The sequence below is a fragment of the Scomber japonicus genome, chromosome 2 (assembly GCF_027409825.1).
Source record: "Scomber japonicus isolate fScoJap1 chromosome 2, fScoJap1.pri, whole genome shotgun sequence".
Lineage (NCBI taxonomy): Eukaryota > Metazoa > Chordata > Actinopteri > Scombriformes > Scombridae > Scomber > Scomber japonicus.
In genome coordinates, this window is record NC_070579.1 from 13,215,365 (window position 1) to 13,228,191 (window position 12,827).

Consider the following 12,827-nt stretch of genomic DNA (forward strand, 5'->3'; position numbering starts at 1 on the left):
TCATTATCCACTCTAGTAGCATGGCTCTATGTACAGCAATGTTGGTCTGACGGTCCACCACTTTGGTCCAGAAGATATATTTCAACAAGAGTTGGATGGATACAAGGTGTGGAGAGTATGAATCCTACTGACTTTGGTGATCTCCTGACTTTATCTCCAGCGCCACTGTGTGGTTCACATTTGTGGCTTTGATTGAAATGTCTCAACAGCTACTGGATAGATTGCCATGAAATTGTACTGGAGATGAATTATAATCACTTTTCACACAATCGCCCTTAACTCTATCTAGTCCCATCATCAGGTCAAATCTTTATACGCCAATATATTTATGGCCGGCTAAATACATGATGACATTCCCATCAGCCTCAGATGTAGTTAGATGTGTTTAGAGCTAAAGCTAGCAAATGTTAGCATGCTGAAACACTAAATAAAGATGGTGAACATGGTAAGCATGATATACTGTGCAACATGTATATCTGATGAACATTAGCATTGTCATTGTGAGCATGTTAGCATAGCTCCAAGTATACTGCTTTTTTCAGTCACCTATTAACAATTTATATGAGCTTTTTTCTGATCAACCACTTCTATACTTAATGTTCAGTTCAGGTTATCTTACTAAAACTTCTTGGTTAAGGAAATATTGTCACGATTATCTGAGAAAGTTTCGAAACTTTCTACATCTAACCAGCCATGTTGGTATAAATATACAAGACACTGATCACAGAACAAGACAGCTGGAGTGGGGCAGGCACTGAAAAAATGAGAACACGAGGATTGGTTATCAATTAAGTCAACGATGGTATGGCAGGCAGCAAACAAGGCATGGCTAACAAGACGAAACAGTGAACAGGTGTGCGGGTGAAAAACAGAGCGAGCAGGACTGTGGCAACACATGAGAAACACAAGGTTACAAAAGAATGAAACCAAAGCAAGGCTGAGATAAAAATAAAGAAAACAAGAGCCTGGGACTCAAAGGAAAAGCAGCACACAAAGAAACACAAATGGAAAAATTAAGTTATTACAATTTTTAACACAGAGCACATTTAAAAAAACACACCAAAAAACCCCAAAACACAAAAAGTCCAGAGACACTGACGCAACCTCTAGACCCCATGTTGAAGACAGTCTCTCACATTTGTGCTCAGTTTATTCCATTATTCTGTGTGTTTATTTTTTATAGACTAACAACAACTGCTCTGTGGAAGATAGTCAGAACCCAAATAAAGAAAACAAAAAGAGACACTTGTGCTGCAAAAAGATCCACGCGCTCTCTTATCCAAATATTAGTCAAACTCACACAAACACACTCACATACAGTGTCTGATAGCTGCGCTGTAATCCCGGATTAGTCAGATTAAGATCTATACCTCTATGTGTGTTAAATGATTAAAGCCAGACCGGCCTATTTACCGAGTAGAAAAGACGATCAAATCAACAGGCTTGTCCTGAAGCGACAGTTGCGAGAGATATAGACTGTGGAGAAGAGCAAATTATTTGTTCACGCGCTAAAGTCTCTTGTTCTTTGATGCAAAACCGTTGTGAGAGAGAGAGAGAGAGAGAAAGAGAGAGCAAGAGAGAGAGAGAGGAGCAGAGATGGAGGCAGAGCTGTAATAAAAATAAAGGAAAAGATGGCAGAGAGGAGGCTATAGAGTGTTCTGTGCAGCAACTGATAGAACCTGGATGAATGACAAAGAGTTGTAATTAATAAACTCAAAGAATAATCAGGAGCCAGCATGCACATGTACTTGGACATGCAGGCTTTGCTCGCTCTGTCTCACACACTATCACACATACACACACACATACATATACACACACACAAAGTATATCGCTCCACACAGCTGAGGACCACACGTTTCTGTGGTGTGATAGAGGAGCCGAGAACAAATACAAAGTGAGGGAGCGCCTAATGAAGATTTTAAATGAGGAAATTCCTGTGAAAATATGATAACCCTCCCTCCTCACCCACCTCTCTCCTTCCCAGCTCTAATGCTAACATTTCTTCATCCTCTGCTCTCCTCCTCCTCCTCCTCCTTTTCTCTCTCTCTGTGTGTCCCGCACTGTAAACACTGGGTTATTTTAATTAGGATTTGTACACTCCAACACTTTAATTTTCTTTTCCTTACCCCCCACCCCCCCCCCCCTCCAAAATCTGTTTTATTAGTTATCAAGCCATTCCAGGGCAGACTCATAATTACGCTCAGTCCCGAGGGGAAATGAGTGCATGTTGAAGTTTATCTAAACTTGTGAGGACTTGTTGTGAGGAAATACAATCTTTGGTGACCCTCCTAAAGAAAACATCCAATTTTAGTGGTAGCTTTATGTTAATTTTACAAGGTAAAGGAAAGGAGGTTTTTCCATTTTATAAATGTTTTGTTTGGATTGTTTGGTATCTTATTGTGAAGTGAAGTGTTGTGTTATTTACCTGTGGTAATTGGGTTTTTTCCCTGCACACAAACAAACACACAGACACACACACGCACACAAACACACACACAAGTTCATGCACATACACATGCTCACAGTAATGAAGGGTAACGACAATGAAGATGCCATTTCAGATAGCGACACACTTGCTGAACACACACGTACACACACATACAGAAACACACACTAGTAGATGTGTGTGTGTAGAGAGAGAAACAGAGTAGTGTGTAGTAAGAGAACTAATCAAACACATAGGCTTTCCCACAGTGTCATACACACATACATGACGCAGAAATCCTGTTTTTTCTTAGTGCTTAACATGAGCTTAACTAACTGATGGAAAGAAGGAGGGAAGTGTTTATGTTTTGTCTGTCTGTGTGTGTCTGTGTGTGTGTGGGTGTGAGACTTAGGAGCCAGCTGTACAATCTCTTTCGGTTTCTGAGGTGAAAATAAAACTGTCAATTGTCCATCTCACCTTCTCTTTCTGTCCCTCGTGTATCTTTCCACCCATTTATCTCATCTCATTCACCTCTTTGACCTCCACATTCTCATCATGTGTGTCTCCACACCTAAATCCACGTTCACTTCACCAAGGTCACTGAAACGAGATCCTCAATTTTCTGGATAAGCTAAGGACATTTTGAAAGGATGAGTTGATGAAGTCAACCTGAGTCTATGAGCTGTCTGACACCGCTTGGACCACTTGAATGTAGCAGATGCTGTTGGTGTTGTTTAACATACCGATGAGACAATGAAATATAATCCAGGAGGTCAAGTTGGAACAGCAGATTAGTGCATTTGAAGGTTTATCAGATGCCAAAAACACTGCATGCTGTAATACTTACAGACTGGAAAGCTATCATAATGTAGAGCTGCAACGATTAGTTGATTAATCAAACAGTTGTCAACAATTAAACTATTTTGATAATTGATTCCACAAAAGTCCACATTTTTTGGTTCAAGCTACTTAAATATGAATATTTTGCTGGTGTGAACAAAACAAGTACGTCACCTTGGGCTTTAGGACACACAGATTGATGTTTCATTGTTTTTCCTATTACGGTGGGAACAGTTTTATCTTTTGTTGTGACAGTCTCGCGGTAATAAGTCAAATGAGACATACACATAACAAAGTTAATCCAACAGGAATGTAAATTAGCAGCATTTATTTCTCTGATAGTACAGGTGGCAGGCCTGGCTAACACCAGACCGCATTGCAACCTCATGTGAGATTAGTGTGACTGTAAACACGTTGAAAGCAGTGAACAAACACCAGATACACCGCGAGGGGATCATCCCTATGTTCCGGCTAACTCGGTTGCTGAGTTAGCAATTAGGTGCCGAGCTAACAGCGGAGTTAGCCGCTGAGCTAGAAACCGAGTTAGCGGCGATCGGGGAACATAGGACCCGGGGAACATAAATACGCTCCCCACAGCGAGCAACTACGCAGCAGCTACGTTGTAGCTAACGTTAGCGCGCTGCTAACGTGCAGAGCGTCAAACAGCTGTAGTAACAACTCTGCTACTTTACAGAAAACATCACAACAACAACATATCCTGACTAACTAGACAGTGAGCTGAATGGCAGCAGGTAACGTTACAGTTTATGTGAAGCAGCGCTGATGTTACTCACCTGTCCGGCAGATTCACTCTCCGCTCCTCCGCCGCTAGAAAACCACACTGATGTGTCCGCGGGTCCTTGTCTGGTCGAAGTCCTTCTTTTATATTAAACGCTCTTCTAACTTTGTCCTCTCTGGATGTTTCTTGGCCACCTCTCCTTCTCCAATTTGTTTGTACCAGACGTTTCTCGCTCTGACTGCGTACACTACGTAACCTCCCCTCCCCCCTCTGTCTGACCGTGAACGCGCATGGACGCTCCCTGTCTCTGATTGGCTGGAGCATGTTTATCTGCTCAGGCTGTGTATAGTATTGAAGCCGGACTTTTTATCAGCGTGCACTTAGAAGGGAGAACTAGCGGATAGTGAGGAGAGATTCTGTGATTTTGACAAAAAAAATGTATTGGATTAGTATCGTTTACTACACCTTTTAAGCGGGCTGTAAACAAATCATCTCAATTTTAACAGTGTAATTATTTTTGCACACTCTTCATACACTGCACTTAAAACATTAAATGAATGTTAAACAACTCAAAGTAATAAAAACACATTAATATGGAAAACAGTGAGTAATTTAGTGCTGTTCAGTTAGCACATGCACCTTTCCTGGCACCAGATAATATGACTCACTAATTCTCAGTAATACTGCCATGTAACCATTTTACAGCCTTTTAACCATTTATACATAGAGATAAATACTACATGCCTCTCTCCACTTACCAAGGGTGCAATAATTTGGGGAAACAGACTGCCTTCAGGTGTAGTGCAGCTACCATGATTGACACCAGCGTATCATCATCATCATCGTATCATATGGGAAATGTTTAGGGTACCATTTTTCAAATCATTATATTTTGTGTAAAATTATCCTACACAAGCAAAAACCAAGAGAACAAATATGCATAAATGAGTGATTTTCAGTAAATACATGAACACATATTGATTGAGATTAACTAATGTTTTGACACTGGCAACAAATCTAACCACATTGTTTAAAAAAATTTAAAAAAAAATTGCTGATGTATTTATGTGATGCATGGAAGCGGGTGGTCTGATCCGCTGGAAAATCATCACATTAAAAGAGACGTGTAAACACAGATGCATCATCCATATTTTACTATCCTGATCATTGCATTAAAATCAGACAGCCTAGACTGGTTACAACTACTAATTGTCACAAAATGATCACATTATTGTACATTACGATGGCCAAATTAACACATAACTATCACAATTATTGTTTAGTTGGTGACGATGATTGCAACACTTTCTCTGCGCTACAAATTGCAAACAGATGCAACAAATGAGAACAGAGAGTTTACGAGGAGTTTATAAGAATGTAAACATACAATCACATTATTGCAGACTAAACAACATTTTTAACATTTTATGATAACAAGAAACAGGTTTAGTTGGGCTAGTTAAAGAGTTACTGCTCTCATGTCTCTTGAGCTGTAATATAATGCTTGTGTTAATATTGACAATGACACCAAATTTAAAAAATTAGCATTATTTGAGTTAAAAATGGCTCAGCACACCATCTTTTTTAATTACAGGCCTTAGCACACAATTTTGATGAGATGAGATGTTTGAAGACGCCACATGTTTTAATATCTGGACAGAAAATGTCAACGTCATCTTAATTTCCTGCTCGCAAAAGCAAAGACCAGTGAGCAGCACAGTACATATGGGAGGAATCATACCTTTCATCTTACGGTTATTAACACCACAATTAAGCCAACGTGACCCAACTATCCCACTGTGTATAAATTTAATCATGAGAATTAATGAACGAAACAGTGAAAGTGAATTTCTATTTTAAATGCTTAACACGCACATGGCTGTTTTCAGCAAATCAGTATTGTCAGACTTCAGCTTAGGTTGATGTTGGTGAAGCAATGCTGGAAATCATGTGATGTTACTAGACTCTGTGTACTAATAATGCTGTCTTCATATGGGGGTCTTCATATGGTGTGTTGTTGACATTTTCAGACATGGTGGAGGCCATGGCAGTTCATTTTTTCGGTGGATGGTAAGGTAATGTATTGTGTAATTTTAATCCTATAAAGTAGGCGTGTCAAACTCACCTTCATTCAAGGGCCACATACAGCACAATTTGATCTGATGTGGGCCGGATCACTAAAAGGAAGGAAGGAAGGAAGGAAGGAAGGAAGGAAGGAAAAGAAGGAGGAGAAGGAAGAGAATACAGGAAGAAAGGAAGGAAGGAAGGACAGATGGAAGGAAGAGAAGAGAAGACAAGAAGGAAGGAAGGAAGGAAAATAGGGAGGAGAAGGAAGAGAATACAGGAAACAAAGCTGGAAGGAAGGAAGAAAGGGAGGAATGACAGATGGAAGGAAGGGAGCAAGGAAGGAAGGGAGCAAGGACAGATGGAAGGAAGAGAAGATAAGACAAGAAGGGAGCAACGAAGGAAGGGAGCAAGGACAGATGGAAGGAAAAGAACACAGGAAGGAAGGAAGAAAGGAAAAGAAGAAGAAGGAAACTGGGCCGGATTGGACCTCTCGGCCGGCCGGTTCTGGCCCACGGGCCGCATGTTTGACACCCCTGCTATAGAGTTTTTCTTGGTAATTTTATCATATATCTGAGGAAAATGCTGATATTAACTTCCTAACTACATTCCCTCTGCCATTATGCCTTTGCATTTCCTGCATTACGTTACCTACCTGTGAGCTAAATGCGTCTCAGTTAATGTTCCACATGCCAATCATCATGTAGCGAGGAGTCTTTTGGTCTCCGTGTTGTCTAGCAGTCGTTTTCTCACCACGTACCCACTTGAATATCAAGCATATCGTGTACACGCTTCCCATTTCATAACCATAAACTCACAGGTTCATTATAAAGCAGCTTAAGAGCAGTAAGGATGTCCCAACTGAAAGGTTCAACAAGACCAAAGAGACAGTCAGAAATGTCAGTCAAGCATGTTTAGTACATGTCCATGTTGTACTGAGAAAAGGAGTAATTAGTTAAAATAAGCAACACCTGTGTGTAGTGTACAGTACCATAGCATGTCTGATTAGTCTCTATTCCTTTAGCTTCTGTAAGTCAATGCAACCTCTCATGTAATGTTTATTTCATTGGTCTTTGTGAAAAAAAATGCAGCATGTTCCTTGAGTTCATTTTCTATATTGTAAGACTGCTCAGAAATGTAGACCCTTGTTATTTTAAGGGGTACTTGACTTTCTCTGTATCCCTGAAACTCCTCAACTCTTCCTTTAAAGTCCTTATTTGACTTTCTTGTTATAAACTCTGAAGACCTACACACGGACTCGTCTCCTCTGTCTGTTAAAGGCAGCTCAAAACATAAATACTGAATAAACAATGATAATAGATCATTTGTCATAAAACTCCTGACCTTATCTAAACATACAATAGCAACACAACATACTGCGGGAGAACAATTTTTTCCAAGGTTGTTTTTCAGTCATGAGCAGAGTTAAAGTGTATCTTAACCTTTTACTGTAGTATATTTTCTAAACTGTGTAGAAAGAGATAATAAAATTGCCCAACAAGAAAATGAGTAAGTCACATTCTCTCAATTCCAAGCTGCTTCTTTAAATGGCTTTTATGTTAGATTGAAATATAGCCTAGAAATGTCTTTGAAAGAGAGATGATTTATCACATTGAGGCGATAAAGACTGGATAAACAAAAGAGAGACTGTGGAGGCAGTGAGACGTCACCGGGAGGTGGTTTTCACTGTGAGTGTGGTGATTTGGAACAGGTGTAAACACTTTTGCCTTCAAACATGAGCAACACCTCGTATGACCTACTTCATTTGAAACGCACCGAGGCCGTAAGAGTGACATAGATGAAAGTGGTCCGCCCTAACAGGTGCTATACAAAACTATCAAGAGAGTGATGGAGATTTCAAACAAGCGCAGTCTGGTTTTGTCTACAAAGCCCCTGAAAAGTGGTCTAATCAGTCAAATTAAGTGGAAACACCTGTGTGAGTGCAACATACGCCTGTGGGGCTCTAAATCTATCTCTATTTTTTTCTTTTCCTTTTACTCATTGTGTTGTCTATCTCTCCCTGCTGTGGGCCATCTCCAACACCGGGAAAACAAGGCTTTTCTTAAAGACGGCTTGTTAATCAATCCATTCCACACCCAGTTTTTTTTTCTTTTCCTGGCTCCCTAATGGTGGATGAATCACCTTTTTAATCGAGCACATCTGCAAAATGACTCTATTTAAACTAAACAAACAACAACTAAGCAACACTTGACAACAGCTTCTCTCCAGTGAATTACATTGTCTTCTTCAGTTCATTTACAAAAAAAAAAACTCCTTTATGTTTATTTTCTGAGCATTTTAGCTTTTACGTGACTGCTGAGCCACAAGACAAATTTTTTGATTTTCAACATGCTGATAATTTCAGCCATACAGGAACTTAAGCTCACTCGACTGTTCCATCACGTCTAATTCACTCTGAATAAGAGTGCCAGCTAAATGCCTCAAGTGTAAAATGGAAAACGCTGGCCTGCAGACAGGGAAAAGCTTGTGGGTGGTGAGGTGTTGAAGTACAGCGTTCACATGTATTAATTTGAGGAGCCAGCCAAAGTGTCGGCTCCACAGTAAGCAATCAATGGACCCGCACCTACTGGCACCATGGGCATCTATTTAACGTTTGGCTGGAATGTTGGGATAATATCAACAATAATTTATAATGATATAAATCAAACTGGATGATATCAACCAAAAGACATCATGTATGAATGAGAGACTATTTTGAGTGTATGAATCTATTAATGATTCATTAAGTAAAATAATAGGAAAGCACACTGTAGTCTGCAAGGGGCTGGTGCTGATAGCAGGATTCACTCAGGATAAATAGGAAAAGACTTTGTCGCAGCATCAGTGATTAAAAGAACTAAAAATGGAGCTGAGCGTGCAGAACTTTTTATCCTGTAATGATAAATTCAAAACTCAATTAACCCTTACATACTGCTCATATTCTGACTCTTCACAGTATCAACAATGTAACACCAAATTTCAGAACCACCAGTCTGTTTTTCATTGATAAATATCCACCTAATAAAAAGGTAATTAATTCTTAATGAAGCTTTCAGACAGTAGAATGTAATTTTTAGCTTTTACACTATTCACAATCACACTATAGTATATTATGGTCTATGTTACATAAAACAGGAGATCATAACAGCCATCATGAATTCAATTAATGTTATTGAATTGGAATTTAAATGATGTTTTTTATCCACTTGCTATGTACAAAGAGTTTAAATATTTCACTATATAAAGCTAGTTTATGTTACCTGAACAGTATGTAATATTTAATCTGTCCATTATTTTCAGATTTATTGATTGATTATCTAATTTATCAGTAAATCTGTCAGGATTTTGTAATAATCTCTTCTTTGTTAGATACCTTTTCATATATTCCTCATAGTGTGTATGGAAGATATGTGATTAAAGGGTAGCTTACTTTACAACATAGGATTTATTTTCATTCCTCTGGCCATGATTTTTATTGGATACACTGTGCTCGCCAAAGTACTTACCGAGAAGTGGGAACAACATGACATCACTACACTGAAGCCTGGTGGGGCAGGCAACACGAGCGAGATGAACAAGTCGTCGAAATATGTGTTGTTCCACTTCATCTTCGTCCAAACTGTTAAAGGGTAATAATTTTGCAGCTCCCGTTCAGATTCTCTTCCCCCATTCAACTGTGTTTTAGCACCTTGTTCCAACATCTCAGCTATTAACTTCATAAGAACAGTAATTTATTTCACAGCAATGATGGTGAAAAAAGTAGCGTTGTCTGCAAGCTAACCTAGAGTCAAACTGTGTAAACCAGTGCACATGATTAAAGCTACAATAGGTTTTTTCTTATGTTTTTAAGTTGAAATATAGTTCAAAGTATATCTTTATATGGAGAGGTGCAGAGATATATTTCCTTCCGTTTTAGAGAACTTCAACTTTCTAACCAATCAGAGGGGGCCAAAATCAAGAGTGGGTGCTCACAGCTGTCAATCAATGTGTGAACACACTTCTTGACAATTTCGCTTCAAGTTAACTACATACATTTACTCAATTACTGTACTTAGGTACAATTTTGGTACTTATACTTAATTATACTGAAATATAAAATATTTTGATTTTATACTACTTATAATATCATATCACTATTGTACTTTGTACTCCACTATATTAATTTGACAGCTTTAGTTACCTTCAGATAAAACATTTGATAAAATGGATAATATAACAAACTTTTAGAATACAATACATTGTTAAAGATGAAACTGAAAACACATTTGTGTCTCAGAGATTTGTTTTTTCTTCTTTCCTCTCCAATTAATCATCTAGCGACCCCTCAGATTTATCTGGTGACCCTTAGGCTGGGAACCACTGGACTTAACTAGTTAACTCTATATATAAAGTAGTGTAAACTAGCTCTACCTCCAGCAGCTACAACAGTAACATGCTGCTCTAACACTGATGTTTCACTATTAATAATTGAATAATGTTGGGGATAATAATATATCAGTCAGAGGGACCAAATGAGTACTTTTTCCTTAATACTTTGAGTACATTTTGCTGCTAATACTTATGTACTTTTACTTAAGTAGGATTTTTCACACAGGCATTTTACTTGTCATGGAGTATTTTTACATTTCTAAATTGGTAATTTTACTTAAGTAAAGGATTTGAATACTTTTTCCACCATTGGCTCCAAGCTAGCATTAGCTTCTGCTGTTCATAAAGCAGTTTCAAAAGCAACATTCACCTTTAGGCTCTAAGTCTGTGTTCCCCTTGGTGTAAGTTATGTCACTCCCTACTCCCTGCTGTGCTGAGCTCAGTGTTTCCATGGGGAGTGATGAGGCGACGCTAAACATCAATATTATATATTCTACATCCGCATAATAATTCACTCCATATGGAGTATGAATATGAGGCCTGGATTGTAATAAAAATGAATTTATCCTCTAATGTTGCAAAAGCATCTGAAATTCAAACACAAAGAAAAGTATACTGACTGCCACTCAACCCACTGGGTCTCATCTTTCTGGCATGGAGCAGTCAGAGCGGCTCTGCCATTAGAGAGCGGAAAGAAGACAAGCATGTTGCGCTGTCTGGAGTGTGGGCCTGTCAATCATCCCTAACAGCTGCATTTGGCATTTCAGTCAGGTACAAAAGGTGTGTTTGGTGCCAAAGTACCTCAAGTCAGACAGGCATCCAGACAGTGTGCCTGAATAACAATATTTCATCAGAGTAAAGTGGGAATAACAGGGAAGAGGATATTGGGGGGGTAAACATAGTTCAGGATGGAGCTGCAGCCGTGTTGTTATGTCTTCTAACAGAAAGGCGACATACGTATAGTCTACGTCTTAAAGGTTCTCCTCCACCATCTGTTCTCCGACTGTGGTGACACCAACTATCCTCTCCCACACTCTCACACACACACTCTCTTACCACTCAACATGTCCTTCCAGATTCATTAGCATATAAATAACTCATACAAACACAAAAACACGCACCCAGGCATCAACAGTGCCATCACACAGATTCCTTTTTTTCAGCAGTGTTAAGAGGTAAACGTGGAATATTAGAGCATATAAGCAGACTGCGGTGGTGTCCATTAGTGTGTGTGTGGGTGGGTGCATATGTGTGTGTGTGTGTGTGTGTGTGTGTGTGTGTGTTGTTCCAAGCCTGATGAAAAAGGCTTTTAGGCTAATTACATGAGAAGTGTATGTTGCTGTCTTGATGAATTTTAATCTGCTTACATCTCCTCCTCATACATGCAAAAAATATGTGCAGACACACACCTCACAGGTGCTGCTGTGGGATTTTGAATGAGGGAGTCATTTGATTTTAATACAATAACCTGTTCTTAGGTGTGTGTGCGTGTGTGCGTGCATGCGTGTGTGTGTGTGTGTGCTTCCACGTCTTCTATGCTCGACACTAAACTTCATGATTGAGTCAATAAGGACATGATGTTGTGAGCGTGACTGACACAGCCTCTTCATGGTTTGTTGCTGATACCTTGCTTGCTGACCGTGCATTTCATTCAACATCTCTTCCTTCCTCTTCTGTGTTTTCTTTTTTTTTTTTTTTTTTTTTTTTTTAATTCTTGGGGATAAAAAAGGGAGAATTTTAAAGAGAAGCCGCACCTGATTTTATTTGCATCAACTATTATCCAACAGCGCCCTCTGTCCTAGAAATTAAGAACTGACACATCATTTTTGATTTGGCCTCTGCTCTCTTGGACTGGTGATCTCTGAATTCAAAGATAGAGACAATGTCAGTCAAGAATATTTTTAGTGCCGAAAATTTTTAAATTTGTGTTTACAAGTATAAGATTGTTATAGACCTTTGAGTGAGATAACTCTTTAATTGGAAAAAAAGACAGTAAAGGGTTAACCCTAACCCTAACCACAAGAAGAGCAAAAGAGAAAGGAATGATTTTTTTCCCAAGATGCGCATATACAAAAAAGGACATAACATTTTACTTTAATATTAAAGTGCAATTAGTTGATTTTGGTGAGATAGAAGACCAAGAATTAGAGGGCTGTCAACCATAAATCCATTGTGGTACAAAATAAGTGTGAGTATATAGTGAAGTCAGTGTAGGACCCCTAATATTGTAATCCATCCAATAGTTGTTGAGATATTTCAGTCTCCACCAGCAGACTGATTTAATATAAACTGACTGAACTGGGATGATTTTTTTGTAGAAAGAAAACCGTGAGATAAAGCCATGTGATCCCAATTAAAAAGATTAAATCAAATTGCAACACTGACTGA